The sequence below is a fragment of the Ochotona curzoniae genome, unplaced genomic scaffold (genome assembly GCF_017591425.1).
Source record: "Ochotona curzoniae isolate NIBS_2020 unplaced genomic scaffold, NIBS_Ocur_1.0 contig_883, whole genome shotgun sequence".
Taxonomy (NCBI): domain Eukaryota; kingdom Metazoa; phylum Chordata; class Mammalia; order Lagomorpha; family Ochotonidae; genus Ochotona; species Ochotona curzoniae.
The window spans coordinates 68,306,172-68,321,736 of NW_024466599.1; the positions used below are offsets into that span (position 1 = coordinate 68,306,172).

Genomic DNA, 15,565 nt, shown 5'->3' on the forward strand with positions numbered 1-15,565 from the left:
AATGGCCCGGGAAAGCAGCATGAGTGCTCGAGCCTTCGTCACTTACATGGGAGACCTGGATAAGGCTGTTGGCTCCTGGCTTCCCCAGCCCAGGCCATGGCCATTGTGGCCATCTAGGTGGCCAACAACGAGTTGTAACTCTCACTTACAAATCAATCAATGTTTTCAAAGAGAGAATGGAATTTTGTCATTTCTGACAACATGGATGGGGATGGGTGGCCATCTGGCTAAGCAAAATAAGTTAAACACAGAAAGACAAGTTTCACATGACCTTACCCGAATGTAGAGGCCTCACAGAAGTCACAAGTGCAAAGATCATGCTGTGGAGGAAAGAAAGGAAAGGGGAATGAGAAAAGGATGATTAACTGGTACTAAGTCATAGCTGCATAGGATTAGAAGGTCTGTTCAATTCTGTTTCCCCGGCAGTTCCTGGCTAATGCAATGCATCTAGTTCCAGTGCTCCATGTATAAAATCAAACTCCTGACCAGAACATAAAAGTTCCCCAACTTTCTCACCTGTTCCTGACTCTCTCCCTTTCTACCCCACCCCACAGAGTTTCTCACACCTTCTGCAATTGGGTACTTGAATGTCTCTAGTGTCTCACTCAGCCTCCCCATGCAACTTCTCCCCCAGGATCCTTGAGCTTTGAAGCATCAGGACATGATTCCCCAGGTCAAACACAGAGTCTGGAATACAGGAGATCCTCTGTGAATGTTTGAACAAATGATGACATTTAATGAGATGGTACTTTAGCAAAGCACCTGGTGATGGCCTAAGGAGTAGCTACTGTCAGATCTGATCTGTCCAGAAAAAAAAAAAAAGAAAACCAACTCTCCTGAAGATATATTAATATTCAAGTGACTAAGAATAATCACTTTAATATTCCATGAGAACAAAATTCCTCAGGGATATAGAAATATTATTAAAATCCTCCTCTCATCACCCAAACCCATCACTACATACCCCTTTCAGTTTGGTCCTGGAACTTAATGAAAAAGCCATGGAACTACTAACTGGATATGGGTCAGTTTGGCAAAGGTCTGCCCTGTACCCTCCATACAGGCAGCCACTAATGTGGCCTGTTGGGGCTGGGCGAGGGAAAGGAAAAAGGGGAAATGCTCATTGTGGTTCATGTACTTGTCCTCCCAAGCTCATGCAGGAGCCTGTCCTTTGAGCCTTACGTTCAAAGTTCCAAGAGGTAGAGGCTTAATCATATGACAGTGTTGACAGCCCTTGGGAAGTCATTTTATTGAATTGGGTCATTAGAGGGGAGCCTCACACTCTATGCTTTCTTACAGCTTTATATAAAGAGGTTTGGAAACCACACATTGGTGAATGCTCACTCAAATTTTTGCCAGGTGACTCCCTGTGGCACTTGGGGACTCTAGCAACAATGGTGCCCACATCCAAAGCTACATCAGTGGGCCTGCACCAACACAAGATGACAATCCTGGGCTATAAACCTCCAGAGCATGAGCCAAAAAAAATTCCTTTTCTGTGCAAAGTAGTCTCTCTTGAGTATTTTATAGTACTTTAAAGTTGACCATTAATTATTGAAATAATCTTTCTGTAGAAAAACTTCCTGGACTGCACACACACCAGGCCCAAGTGCTTAGGCCATCTTCTGCTGTGTTATCTGATCCATTCGCAGGAAGCAGGGTGTAAGGAAGAACAGTAAGGACCCCAACCAAAACTCAAGTATGGAATAAAAGTGTCTCAAGTGACTTCTTAGTGTGCTATGCCACTATGCTGGAATCTGCATTAAGTTTTTTTTTTTAATTCTTATTTTTTTAAAGGTTTATTTTTTTATTGGAAAGTCAGATATATAGAGAGGAGGAGAGACAGAGAAAATCTTCTGTCTGCTGATTCACTCTCCAAGTGGCCATAATGGCCAGAGCTGAGCTGATCTGAAGCCAGGAGCCAAGAGCTTCCTCCAGATCCCTCACACAGGTACAGGGTCCCAAGGCTTTGGGCCGTTCTCTTCTACTTTCCCAGGTCACAAGCAGAGAGCTGGATGGGAAGTGGGGCCACAGAAACATGAACCAGCATCCATATGGGATCCCATGCATGCAAGGTGAGGATTTTAACTGCACCAGGCCCTGCATTAAGTTTTTTTTTTTTTAAGATTTATTTTTATTATTTTTTCATTGGAAAGGCGGATATACAGAGAGGAGAGACAGAGAGGAAGATCTTCCGTCCTATGATTCACTCCCCAAGTGAGCACAACGGGCCGATACTATGCCGATCCGAAGCCAGGAGCATCTTTGGGGTCTCCCACGCGGGTGCAGGGTCCCAAAGCTTTGGGCCGTCCTCCACTGCTTTCCCAGGCCACAGGCAGGGAGCTGGAAGGGAAGCGGGGCTGCCGGGATTAGAACCGGCGCCCATATGGGATCCCGGGCGTGCAAGGCAAGGACCTTTAACCACTTGCGCCGTTCCCCGGGCCTGCATTAAGTTTTAAAAGTGAAATTTGATTGATATATTTAGAGAGAGAGAATCTTCCATCTGCTGGTTCACATCCCAGACAACACAACACCCAGGTATCAGTCAGCTGAAGACAGGATCCAGAAGTTTATTCTGGCACCCCTACACAGGTGGCAGGGGCTCACACCCCTAGACCATCTTCCACTGCTTTTCCAAGGCTTTTAGCAGTGTGCTGGATTAGAAACAGAGCAGCCAGGACAGGAATCAGCATCCACACGAAATACCAGCATTGTAGGCAATGGTTTTAACCACTATACCACAACATTGATCCTGGACTTAATTTTTTTTTTTTTTTACAACAAAATAAACTTTTCTTTCAATGCTGTTTTCCATCAGCATATTGAAATAAGTATCTCTTAATAGTACTGTTATTCTAGAAAACCTCCACCAACACAAGATGACAACCAATTAATATAGCAGTTAATCACAGTGACTTCCTTAAAACGGAACATCTCACAGCATAAAGCACTAACAGAAATGAATGCAGTACAATGGGACAGACCCAAGTGCACAGCACATAGAAAACTTGAGTATCTTTTCAGTTTTATTGTTTCATACTCATAAAACAGAAGTCTTCAAAGTGTTCGTGGAAATGCATATTTTGAAAAACAGTACAAGAATATCAAGGATGGTTTACATCAAAACACTTAAGTTTTAATTTCATTTCACAACTTTTTTTGGAGTATCTGCACATGTACATAATTGTGGTATAAAGTATTTTCTTACTACAATTCAGGGTCAACGCAACTTGAAAAACACTATTCAAAGCAATGTTGGAGTGGTTCTGGGCACTCCTCCTACACAGCCCCGTAGCTCCTCAACTGGAAATAAATCCATCTGAAACGACTGCCTACATGGCTCAGAGCAGTTAGTAACTTGGCATACGAAGCTATTGCAACCCACAATTTCACTTGCATCAACTTCTTCTTCTAAGATTTATTTATTTAACGTGAAAGAGTTACAGAGATGTGGGGAGAGGTTAGGAAAGATCTTCCATCCACCGGTTCATTCCTGAAACGGCCACAATGGCAAAAGCCAGGCTGGTCCAAAGCTGGGAGCCAGTTGTTCTCCTGGGTTTTCTACATGGGTACAGAGGACCCAGGACTTGAGCCATCATCTAGTGCTTTCCCAAGCCATAAGCAGGGAGCTGGATCAGAAGTGGAGCAGCCAGGACTGGACCCATTGTTCATATGGGATGCCAGTGCCACATGCAGAGGATTAGCCCAATAAGCCACCTTGTCAGCTCCTATTTTCTTATTTGAGCTCTAGATTTTCTGTGCATTAAGACAAGATATTACTCTGCTTTACAAGTTCCTTCTATCTCAGCCCAATACTGCCATAAGTAGGTTCTTAGTAAATAACATTTGGGGGCTGGCACTGTGACATAGCTCATAAAGCTGCTGCCTGTGGTGCCAGGATCACACAGGGATGCCGTTTGTGTCCTGGCTGTTCCGCTTCTGATCCAGGTCTCTGTCATTGACCTGAGAATAACAGACCTGGCCCAAGTACATGGACTCCTACTGATGTGGGAGACCCAGAAGAAGCTTCTGGCTTCAGCCTGACCCAGTCCAGTTGTTGCAGGTCTTTGGGTAGTGGACCAGAGAACATAAGATTTCCGGATGTCATTTCCTCTTTCTCCGTAACTCCTACCTTCAAAATCTATATGAACAAAATTGACATTCTGAGATTTGATTATAGTTTACAGCATTTGTCTATATGCTTGAGGAACAATGGTTTTTCTTTTTACTACCTGCTGTTTGTTGAATTGTTAACCTAAAGGGGTGTCAAGCCTGATTGTGAAGTGAACTGGAAAGCTGTCTTTGTAAAAATTAAGAAAAAAAAAACAATATGGAAAGAGGAAGATGGATTGGGAATGCATGAGGAAGGAGGGTAGGATAGGAAACATCAAAATGTGTTGTGAAATACAAGAAGTTTGCTCATCTTATATAAATAAAACAAGTTAAAAGAAAAGTAAATAAATAAGAAATAGTTTGTAAGCTTAGTTTTATAAATGATCCTAAAGGAAAAATAAGAGAATGATCTTTCAAGAACAATCCAAATGGCAGGTGCTCCTTGGAAATGATTGAAGAGCAGCCAAAATGCATACACTACGCAACCATTAGGAAGAGGTGACAGACCCAGGACCCTGCTCTGACTAAACAAGCAGAAACTGAAACAACATGTCTTCATGGAGCTTGGAAACCTATACTCTTCCTCCACCATCAAAGTTCAATGAGAAACCGCAGCAGGTGCTATCAGCTCCTTTATTATCAATCTCTTACAGCAGTCAGGATTAAGAATTCATCTTATAAAGATTTTGTTTTTTCCAGCTTTCCATGAGATTATGCCAGTGAGTTTCAAGAATGTCCGTAGGATTGGGCCTTGGTTGGTTAAAAAAAAATTTCAAAGAGAAAAAATATAAAGCTATTTATATATTCAACAACAACCACATACATTTGTTCAGTGATGTAACTATTATATATATATATATATATATATATATATATATATCAACATAAGGTATTATAATGAAATCACAAACAAATGCCATGTACAAAACAAAAAGAATCACCAAAGCAAGGTCTTGGCAACACAGGACTTCCCATTCCAATGTATAATTTATGCTGTCTTTAAAGCCAGCTCCTGGGAACTACTAATTTAATTAGTTTGTATTGAACACTTAATTGAAGTAAGCCAAGGTTTCAGACTAGTTTGACAGCTGTTTTCATTACATCTAATTAATCTACAACATTCAGTTCTCTTTCCCTCTGTATTAGTCAGCTCAGGCTACCATAACAAAATAGCAAGGCTGTGTGAATTAAACAATGCAAATTTATTTTTCTCACAATCCTAGAAGTTAGAATGTCCACAATGAAGCTTGCTTCAGGGTTCAGCTTCTGGTGAGGACTTCTTCTGGAAAGCGTGTTAGAACAACAATTGATGGGCCCTACACCCAGAGATGGAGCTTCAATAAATCTGAACTGAGGCTTAAGGTATGTGGGTGGGTGGGAGTGTGTGTGGATGGATGGATGGATAGATAGATATCGATACATAGATATCAATAGAAAGATATAGATATATTAAGATTTACTTTCTTCCTTCCATAAATGGCTACAAAAGCAAGGGTTGAACCCAATTGAAGCCAGGGGCCTGAAGCTCTGAGTCTCCCACATGAATAACAGGGCCATCTTCCACTGCTTTTCCCAGGAGCATTAGCAGGAACCTGGATCAGAACCAGAGCAACCAGCACTAGAACCGGTGCCTATGTAGGATTCTGGCATCACAAATAGTGGCTTAACTGTGCCACAGCACAACGCCCATAAGATGCCTATAAGTGGACCTCCACATAGCAGCAAAGTTACATGCAGCCCAGGACCCAAGACAGGGGCTCTTCTGTTAAGTTTAAAGGTGGCCCTGATATTTGCAAAATATTTTATGCCAAACAATCTACTCACAGAGTATTGGGGAAGAGTAGCTACAACTACAGTAACACTAATACCTAAACACAGAGAGAGAGATAGGTAAATATACATATGAAAAGCCAGCATAATGCAAGTATTATGTTAACTACCTCATTCATTCATTCAAAGAATTAACTATTAAAGAATAAGCTATTCATGTGAAAGCATTCATAGAACTACACAACAAAAATTGGGCCACTTTATTACATATATATTTAATTTTTAAAAGTAAAAGTAGGGCTTAGCATGATGGCTCTGTGGCTAAATCTTCACCTTGCATGTACCAGGATCCTATATGGGCACTGGTTCATGTCCCAGCTGCTCAACTTCCTATCCAGTTCCCTGCTTGTGGCCTGGAAAAGCACCAGAGGATGGCCCAAAGTTTTGTGACCCTGTACCTTTGTGGGAGACCCAGAAGAAGCTCCTGGCTCCTGGTTTCAGACTGGCTTAGTTCTAGCTGTTGTGGCCACTTGCAGAGTGAACCAGCAGATGAAAAATCTTTCTCTCACTCTCTCCTCTCATAGATCTGCCTTTCCAACAAGAATAAAAAAAATCTCAAAAACATTAAAAGCAAGAAACAGTGAATGTGATCCACAAATTTCCAGTTCTTGTAATGGCAGAAAGCTTGTATCACAGTGTGTATGTTTCTCTTGCTATTAATTATAAGCCCCAGTCAAAATACATTTTTTAAAAAAAATCTATATGGAAATACTAAAAAATAATTTACTTTGTGTCACATACAATTCCAGCTATTACTAAATTCCAGTGGGAAAGATTAAAAAAAACCTATGCCTTCTTATATATATATATAATAAATGAAATAAAATAAAAAATAAAAATCATGTCTTCATATAGATAGATATGCACCTATCTCTTTCATTCATAATTCTCCTAGTACTAAATATTAATCTTAGGGATCTCCATTTTTTAAGGTGAGGAGACTGTTTCTCTAAGATTTTAAGAAATATGTGGTTACACAGTCAGAACAAAGAGAGCAAAGAACTCAATCCAAAATTTGACCAACACTGCCTACCCACATGTTCTTTCTACCTCTGTGAGGAAATCAAGAGGCTACAAGTTCTAAATAAAAGTTGTTCTAACAGAGGAAATGAGAAGGTAGAGGGAGAAGAAGAGGAAAAGAGTTGAGATAAGGTCTCCCCACAAAGAGGACTGCTTGAGTGGAGCAAGGGTGTTACATAGAATTTTGAATTTGGGGAATTTAGAATGGATCATCCTATTTGCAAGGAGCAGGGAACACAGCACAGCAGGAGGCCCATGTGTGAGGACCTGTCAATGCTGTGTGCTTTAAGCTAGAAAGATCGAAGGAACAGCAAGGCAAGTTTTGAGGAGAGACAGGAGGCCCATTTTGAACATATTCTTCCCATCCTGTCACTTCCTGCAGTAATTAATGTCTGCAAAGTTCATTACATAATTACTCACATACCTCCAGATAAAATTGCTGTAAGAAATCTACAATTATTTCACTCCTCACAGATCTATGTCTTGGCCCTTCAACAGTCTGTGTCATTTGCAAGCAAGAACTGTGTGGGTGAATTTCACAGTGCAGGTATTTGTTATTTGTTGATTTGGTTCAAAATATGATGTAAGAGTTAACATATTTTGCAAGGGAGTTATCAGCAACGAAAATGCCAAGTTCCTTCTCACTGGTGATGAACAGAGCACACACCATGAGGAGTCCCTCGTGAAAATACTGGGGAACATTCGTGCTCGGAGAGCCTGACTTGACAGGCGAATGCATACAACAAAACAAGCTCCTAATTGGATCAGAGCTTCCTTTTAATCTTGATCTAAACAAAGCTAATAACTCTGGCCACGATTCCCCATGTGGATTTTAGTATGCAGAAATTAAAATGGTCTCAAAATCTTCCAAATAAATTTCAGCAGCTCCAGTATATGTTCCTCTAATTGCTGAATAGGAACAAATGAGAACCACTACAACATATGTTGAATTTATATACAATGGAAATGAGCATCAAGGTGACTTCTAAGGAAGTAAATTACCTTTGAATTGTTGACCTGGAGATACAGACCTGACCACTGCTCTCAGTTTATAAACTTACAATAACTTTGAAGTTGTCATTGGAAAGAGAAGTGTAGATCCCCCCCCCCCCAAACCACAGAATTCAGGCCTGGCACGGTCGCCTAACAGCTAAAGCCCTCACCTCAAATGCGCCGGGATCCCATAGGGCACTGGTTCTAATCCTGGCAGCCCCACTTCCATCCAGCTCCCTGCTTGTGGCCTGGGAAAGCAGTAGAGGATGGGCCCAAAGCCTTGGGTTCCTGCACACGGGTGGGAGACCTGGAGGAAGTTCCTGGCTCCTGGCGCAGCACTGGCCGTTGCGGTCACTTGGGGAGTGAATCATCGGTCAGAAGATCTTCCTCTCTGTCTCTCCTCCTCTCTGTATATCTGATTTTGCAATAAAAATAAACAAATCTTTAAAAATACACACACACACACACACACACACACAATTTGCAGCTTAGCACAATCTTAAGAAAGGATAGGGGCTTAACTTCTTCTGTACATAAACAAGGTATGAATTATCAACCCCTCATACAGATTGGGGCCAAGTATCTTATGCCAGGTCAATCTGCCACAGAAAACCTGGCCGCTACCTTAGAACACTTGCTCATAGCTATGCAGAGGAGGGAAGTGCTCTCAATCGACACGGACAAGGAGGTATCAGTTACTAACCTTACAAACTACCTTGAGGCTATGTGAGAGCCACTGCTCATCAGGTTGGAGCTAAGGTTGCCCTCAGCTTGACTGAACTTCAGATAGCCTATCTCCCGATCACAGGTCCCTAACTTTCTTAGCAATTACAAATTTTCTTCTTAAAGGTTTATTTTATGTATTTGAAGGGCAGCGTTACAGCAAATGAATGAGAGAAGTCTTCCATCTCCTGGTTTAATTCCCAAATGGTAACAAAAACAGGGACTCGGCTAGGCCAAAGTTTCCTCCAGGTCTCCCACCTCGTTGCAGGGGCCCAAGGACTTGGGCCATCTTCTGCCATTTTCCTAGATGCATTAGCAGGGAACTGGATCAGAAGTAGAACAGCGAGGACTTGACGTGATGTCCATATGGGATGTCAGCACTGCCCGAGGCAGTGAAGCCTACTATGCCATAGCAGTGGCCCCATTCTTTATCTGCTCCTTTGAGATGTAAAATTTTTTAAAGATTTATTTTATTTTTATTGGAAAGGCGGATATACAGAGAGGAGAGACAGAGAGGAAGATCTTCCGTCCACCGATTCACTCCCCAAGTGAGCGCAACGGCCGATGCTATGCTGATCCGAAACCAGGAGACTCCTCCGGGTCTTCCACGCAGGTGCAGGGTCCCAAAGCTTTGGGCCGTCCTGGACTGCTTTCCCGGGCCACAAGCAGGGAGCTGGATGGGAAGCAGGGCTGCCGGGATAGAACCGGCGCCCATATGGGATCCCGGGCGTGCAAGGTGAGGACCTTAACCGTTTGCGCCACCGCGCCAGGCCCGAGATGTAAATTTTTTGATCCAAGAATGTTTTTCTTCAGGAACCAGAAGGTAACACCCTGGTCTTCGTGAGATACAGGACCTAACTTCCATTCTTGACAATTGGCAAATGCAATGGCCTAATCACACTGACTGGCCTCCCACTTGGTCCTTTCACAGATTACTGGAGGATGGAAAGGAAAATGAGAAGCACCAATATAACTTTTGTGTAGTGGCTGGCGCAGACCAAGGATGATCAAAGACACAGTGACATGTAAAAATAAAACACCATGAAATATAATCAATACCCAAGCCATATAAGGATATCAAAAACAAAAAACAAGAAGTTGATTCGTTTTTTAAAATGGGACAATAATTTGAAGATACTTCTCTAAGAAACAGATAAAAATGGCCAACAACTGAAAAATGTTCACTATTACTAGACTGGCAAACAAATTCAAACCACAAAAAGATCCAGTCTCACTCCAATTAAGAATAGCTACAAAGACAAAAAATAGCAAATGCTGAGAAGGTGCAGAACAAAGGGGATCCTTATGCGCTGCATGCAGGAATACAAATTAGTCCAACCATTATGACGAGAAGTGTGTAAAAAAACTAAACAGACTCAGCATATCATGCAGTTATCCCACTTCCAGGTGTAAATTGAAAGAAAACAAAATCAGCCTATGAAAGCTATCTGTGCCCCCTGTTTTCGCTGCAGCACCATTCACCAATAAGGTACAGAAACAGCCAAGGTGTCTGTCCATAGATGAATGGATAAAGAAAAGTTGGGGTCTGGTGTTGTGGGGCAGCAGGTTAAGCCACAACACATAACATTAGTATCCTATATCTGAGCTAGTTTGAGTCCCAGCTGCTTCGCTGCTGATCTAGCTCCGTGATAATGCACCTGGGCAAGCAGCCGAAGAGGGCCCAAATACTTGAGTCCCTGCCATCCACGGGGGGAAACAAGGATGGAATCACAGGCTCTTGGCTTCACCCTGACTCAGCCCCAACCACAGGAACCATCTGGGGAGTCCAGCAGTGGTTCAAAGACCTCTCCCCTCCCTCCTTCACCTTTTTCTCCCTCCCTCCTTCCTTCCTTCTCTCTCTCTCTCTCTCTTTATATATATATGTGTATATATATATATCTGCCTTTCAAATAAATAAAACTTTATTAAAAAGAAAATATGGCGCATACTCACACTGGAATATTATTCACCTATTAAAAAAAAGAATGAAATCCTGACACATGAACCAAAATGGATGGAGCTGGAGATCAATTATGTTAAGTAAAACAAGCCAAATACCAAAAGACAACACCATGAAATCTCTCCCATATGTGAGAGTTTAAAAAAAAATGTAGGTTCAAACGAGGAATAGCGACTTTGGGCTAAGAAGAGCAAGGAGAAAGAGCAGAAAGAGGTTGGATAATGAACGCCAAAGTCACATTCAAGTAACAACTCTATTGTTCATAGCAGAGTGGAATGAACACATGTGGCAATGAAGCAATCTATTGTCCATTAAGAGGAGTTGGTAGGCTCTAAACACAAAGAAAAGGCAAGGAAATGGAGAGGCAAGCTTGGTCAGCTTATGTTTTGCATAGGAATTACATTTCATTACACCAAAAAAAAAAAAGTACAAATTTGCATGTTTTAAAAATTTATGTTTTTTTTACAAAATGCATTTTGCATGAGCTTTTTTGAAGGTCCTCTATATTAAATGGATATATGATGGCTTCAAGTGACCCTTTTGTAAAGATAGATTTTTCTTGGAAAGACAGATTTGCAAGGAGAAGGAGAGATAGAAGTATGTTCCATCTGGTGGGAGCCGGAGCCAGTGCGGGTACCCCAGGCCGAGGCCCCGTGGAACGATGTAGCACAGAGATGCCCTATGTGATCAGAATCACATCTGTGACTTTCTCAACATTGAAGAGAATGAAAACAGCAGAAAAATTCTTCTACTTCCTACTAGATACTAGAGAAGATACTTTTGTATGGCACACAGATAATCCACAGAACCTACCCTCTGGATCATCACGTGTTGGAGCCACTGAACTTACCTACATTTCAAAGGCTAGCAATGCAACCAGGCTAAGGCCAAAGGCTGAGCCCTGTTTTATTATGAATGCAGGAATGAGGGAATTCTTCCTACAAGCCAATGCTCAGCAGGGCCCAGTGGAATGGGTAAATGTGTTGAACAAAGCTATAAAAATTACAGTAGCAAAGCAGTCAGAAGCAATGCTTCGCTCTGATAACCAGAGTCACCAAGGCGAATATGGGAAGAAGCAAGTGTCCCCATCATTACTCCAACTCAGAAAAGAGCAAACAAATGTGCCCAAAGTATGGACCGGAGTAATTTGAAACAGTCCCCAAGCCAACTTCCTTACTTTACTCCTAAAGCACCCTCAGACGGTGCCATTATCAAAGCTGGATATTGTGTAAAACAAGGAGCAGTGATGAAAAACTGAAAAGGAAACATTTTGGTGAAAACACAATAGGCTACTTCAAAGCTGAACTGGAAAAGAAACCTCTCCGCGTGATACCACTTACAGAGGTTCATAGGGTGCAGGAAAGCAAGCAAAGTGACATCATGGTAAGGGATAATCTCTTTGAAATTTTAACATCATTGCGAACTTTCTATGTGCAGGTCGATAGTCCTGAGGAGATGCACAGCTGGATTAAAGCGGTCTCTGGCACCATCGTGGTCCAGCGAGGGCCCGGCAGATCGGCCACTGCTGAGCATTGCATCTGTCCCACAGAAGCCAGACTGCCTGTCCCGCCAGGGCTTCATATTCCACAGCCTCTCGTAGCCACTCTGGCCTCAAGCTTTGCCCTGGAGAAGCCAGGATCTTACAAATTTTTTGCCAAGGTCAAGTCAGGGAGCTTCAAGGTCCAGACTCTCTGCAAGAGAACCAGCTTCCTCTGGAGGCCAGTGAGCTCTACTGAAACCTCTGAGTAAAAATGGTCCTCAGGAAGAAGATTGCGACCCGGTGGACTTGGATGACGCAAGCCTTCCTGTCAGTGATGTGTGAGGGGACAGCACATGGGGCTGGCCTGCCTCCTCCGTCCCGGCTTCCTTTCTTGAGGCTTCTAGACAAAGACGGCAGAGGCGGAGGTGGCTCCCCAGGCGAGTGCTCCACTGCCTCTGAGGGATATTTTTATGAGGTGGCGAGCCAAGAATCTAGCAAGTGGCCAAACAAAATAGAATTTCTTTAAGAAAGGGAAAAATATGAAGTGTTCCATTTCAGCTGTTTTGAGAGGTCGGTGTGTTATGTGGGTGGTAAAAACATGTGTGTGATAATCCTGTTTACATGGCGACTTTGAGTTTAAATGCGTAACGTTTAAGGTACTTACTTACTAATTATTTGGGTCACTTTTTTAAATGCTACTATAACTTCCTTTAAAAGTTCAATATTTACAGATTCTTATTGGTTAATAATTGCCACATGAAATATTGCCAGACTAAGATATCTAAACTCATGTTTGTGGTGCTTTCAAATTTATACTATGTTATTTAGACCTTTTGAAATCCCAACATATTTAATGCCCTCAATCTCAAGTGAGTGGTGAATTTTGCACAGAAGATACAGTCAGGCCGTCAGTCGGGGTTAGGAGTTGTACTGGGCGCAAGGTGGAGAGAACTAGAATTCAGACAACTGACATACAGACCTATGTTTAAAGAAGGTTTGGCAGGACATGCAGGAGTCAGCACTGCATCCAGTAAAAATCATTCAGTAGAGAATTTGGAGGAGATCTGATTTTCTTAACCAAGTTTTGTAAAGTAGTTTTCATTTGTATATTTGAATCAATAAAAGACCTCAAATTTGTATGTAAAGACATAATAACTGCCCTGAGACATGAAGTGGTACAGCCTCTAACTTTTGTCTCTAACAGCCTAAATTCAACTGGCTGTGTTTTCTCAACTTGTTTGGGAATGACTTAATATGCTCAGAAGTCCTACATGGTTCGTTTTAAATACAGGAGTGCAGTTCATTTCCAGTTACAAAGTTTAATGTGTTCAGTAAAGTAGCATTTGAGGTTACAGATACCAGAAAGCTCGTCTGTTACTACCTGCACAATATGTGTTTTAAAGAGCAAATTTAAGTATACATTTAGTCACAGGAATATCATAAACACCTCTGCTAAGAATCATAAATTTTAGGAATTGAGCAAATACTGTGTGTAATTTAGTCTTAAACATTTGCCATTAAAACCTCTTCAAATTCACATGCTGCTATGTTTATAATTTTTTTTTTTTTGCCTTCTTACAGTACTCTTTTGAACTCATGCACATCAGTTTCTCCTTTTCATTTTCTAAGATGACTTGCCAGAGAGAGAAATAGAGAAGTTCCCTCCTGCAGGTTTGGGGGGCCAGAGATTAAGATATATTAAAGTAGAAGTAGATCATTTCAGTTTAAAAATCCTCATGAATAACAAGGCGCCACTGAACATTTTTTATTCATAAGCTACTTTTTTAAAGTTATATTTATATTTTTTGTTATGCAGCTACATTTGAAAATGAGAATGAAGATATTTTAAGTAGTTACCACTTTTTCTGCTCATACGCAATATATTGGCTTTTTTGGAAATTTCTTTTTCTAGAACACATGGAAGATACATTGTATAGACACAGCACACTACTTAAGAGCTTCATGCTGTTTTCTTCGGTACAGCTTCCACATTGCCTGTTCATTTTAGCATATTTTGGTGTTGGTAGTTTGATATATTTCACAATACAAAACATGAACTGTATTCTGAGACTTTTTATAGAACTTCTCTTATTCAATAGCATAGGAAAATGTTCTGATTCTCATGGTCTCCTTATATTTATCTCAATTCTTTTATAAGTCTATGGAAATTATTTAATTGTTTTTAAACTTATACTTCTCTTGTAAATATTTCACCTCTGAAATGTTTAAGAAATCACTTTGGATACTTTAATGTTTGCTGCCATGTTTTTCTGTATATATAACATGTCTTTCAAAATGGGAACACCTGCCTCTTAGTGTTAAATGTGGCTGCACATGTCATCTTTATGTTAACTTGTTTCAACACTGTAATGACTTGAGAATAAACTGCTCAGAATTACTGCCTTAAAAAAAAAAAAAAAGAAATCTTCCATTGCTTATTCACTCCCCATTTGGCTAAAATGGTCAGGGCTGAGCCAATCCAAAGCCAGGAGTCTGGAGCTTCTTCCAGGTCTAGCAAGTGGATGCAGCAGGGACCCAAGGCTTTGGGCCATCCTCGACTGCTTTCCCAGGCCACAAGCAGGGAGCTGGATGGGAAGCGGGGCCACTGGGACATGAACCAGCACCCATAGGAATCCTGAGGCATGCAAGGTAAGAACTTTAGGCATTAGGCTAACGTGCCGGGCCCCCAAGAGAAATTTCTACAGGTTAACTCTTAGCAACTATTCAGACACATACACAGCACTATACATAATATTTTTATTTCTGCAGCATATGAAATTTCATTGTCCCTTTGAGATAGTTGCACCATTTTGTGCACCAAAGGTACGCATGGTTGGGAGAGTTGCTGCTTCTTTTCTGTGACTTGTCCTCACCTTTCATCCCTAATCACTGTGTCAAGAAGGGGTTTACACAGTCTTATAAGAAGCACTTAATGTCCCACTGTTCTACAGTCATTACCAATAAGCATATTTTGGCGTGTTGAGTGGAGGAGATCACACCCTCTTCATTAGGGTGGAGAGGAGAGGATGCTCATCCTTAGATGGAGGACTGCATGTCTGATGAGTGCAACCTATTAATTAATCTTGTAGGCCCTATCATTCACAACATCTGCACTAATTAATTGCTTCAGCCTTACTGGGTCACCAAAGCAATACTTCAGTCAAATTTGGCTTGCTCTGTTCTCCAACACCACTTCTGCTCTTAGGTGGTCTTAAACTTTCCTAAATTAGTGGAAAGGAGATGAAATTTCACTCCCAGAAGCCATTCGACTTCCTGCTGTTTTTTTGAATGAAATGTTTCTGACCCTTATCACAAATACATTAAGCAAAAAAAAAAAAAAACGAGGCTACAAGTCTGCAGAAGAAAGCACAGTCAGCTACGAATCATTTCTGCTATGATGATATCCAGTCATTACCTAGTAACTGTAATAGGGCCCTGGCCCCAGC

General features: G+C 41.5%; 1 long non-coding RNA gene and 1 pseudogene across 1 annotated transcript in view; one reads left to right on the top strand and one right to left on the bottom strand.

Annotated features, from left to right (window-relative positions):
• Positions 1-15,565, bottom strand: part of LOC121165185 — a 71,423-nt gene that overhangs the window by 13,660 nt on the left and 42,198 nt on the right. Inside the window, exon 6 of the long non-coding RNA XR_005885201.1 lies at positions 277-320. This is a non-coding gene — a long non-coding RNA (uncharacterized LOC121165185). The remainder of the gene's footprint in view (positions 1-276; positions 321-15,565) is intronic.
• On the top strand, positions 11,365-12,461 carry LOC121165184 (annotated as a pseudogene).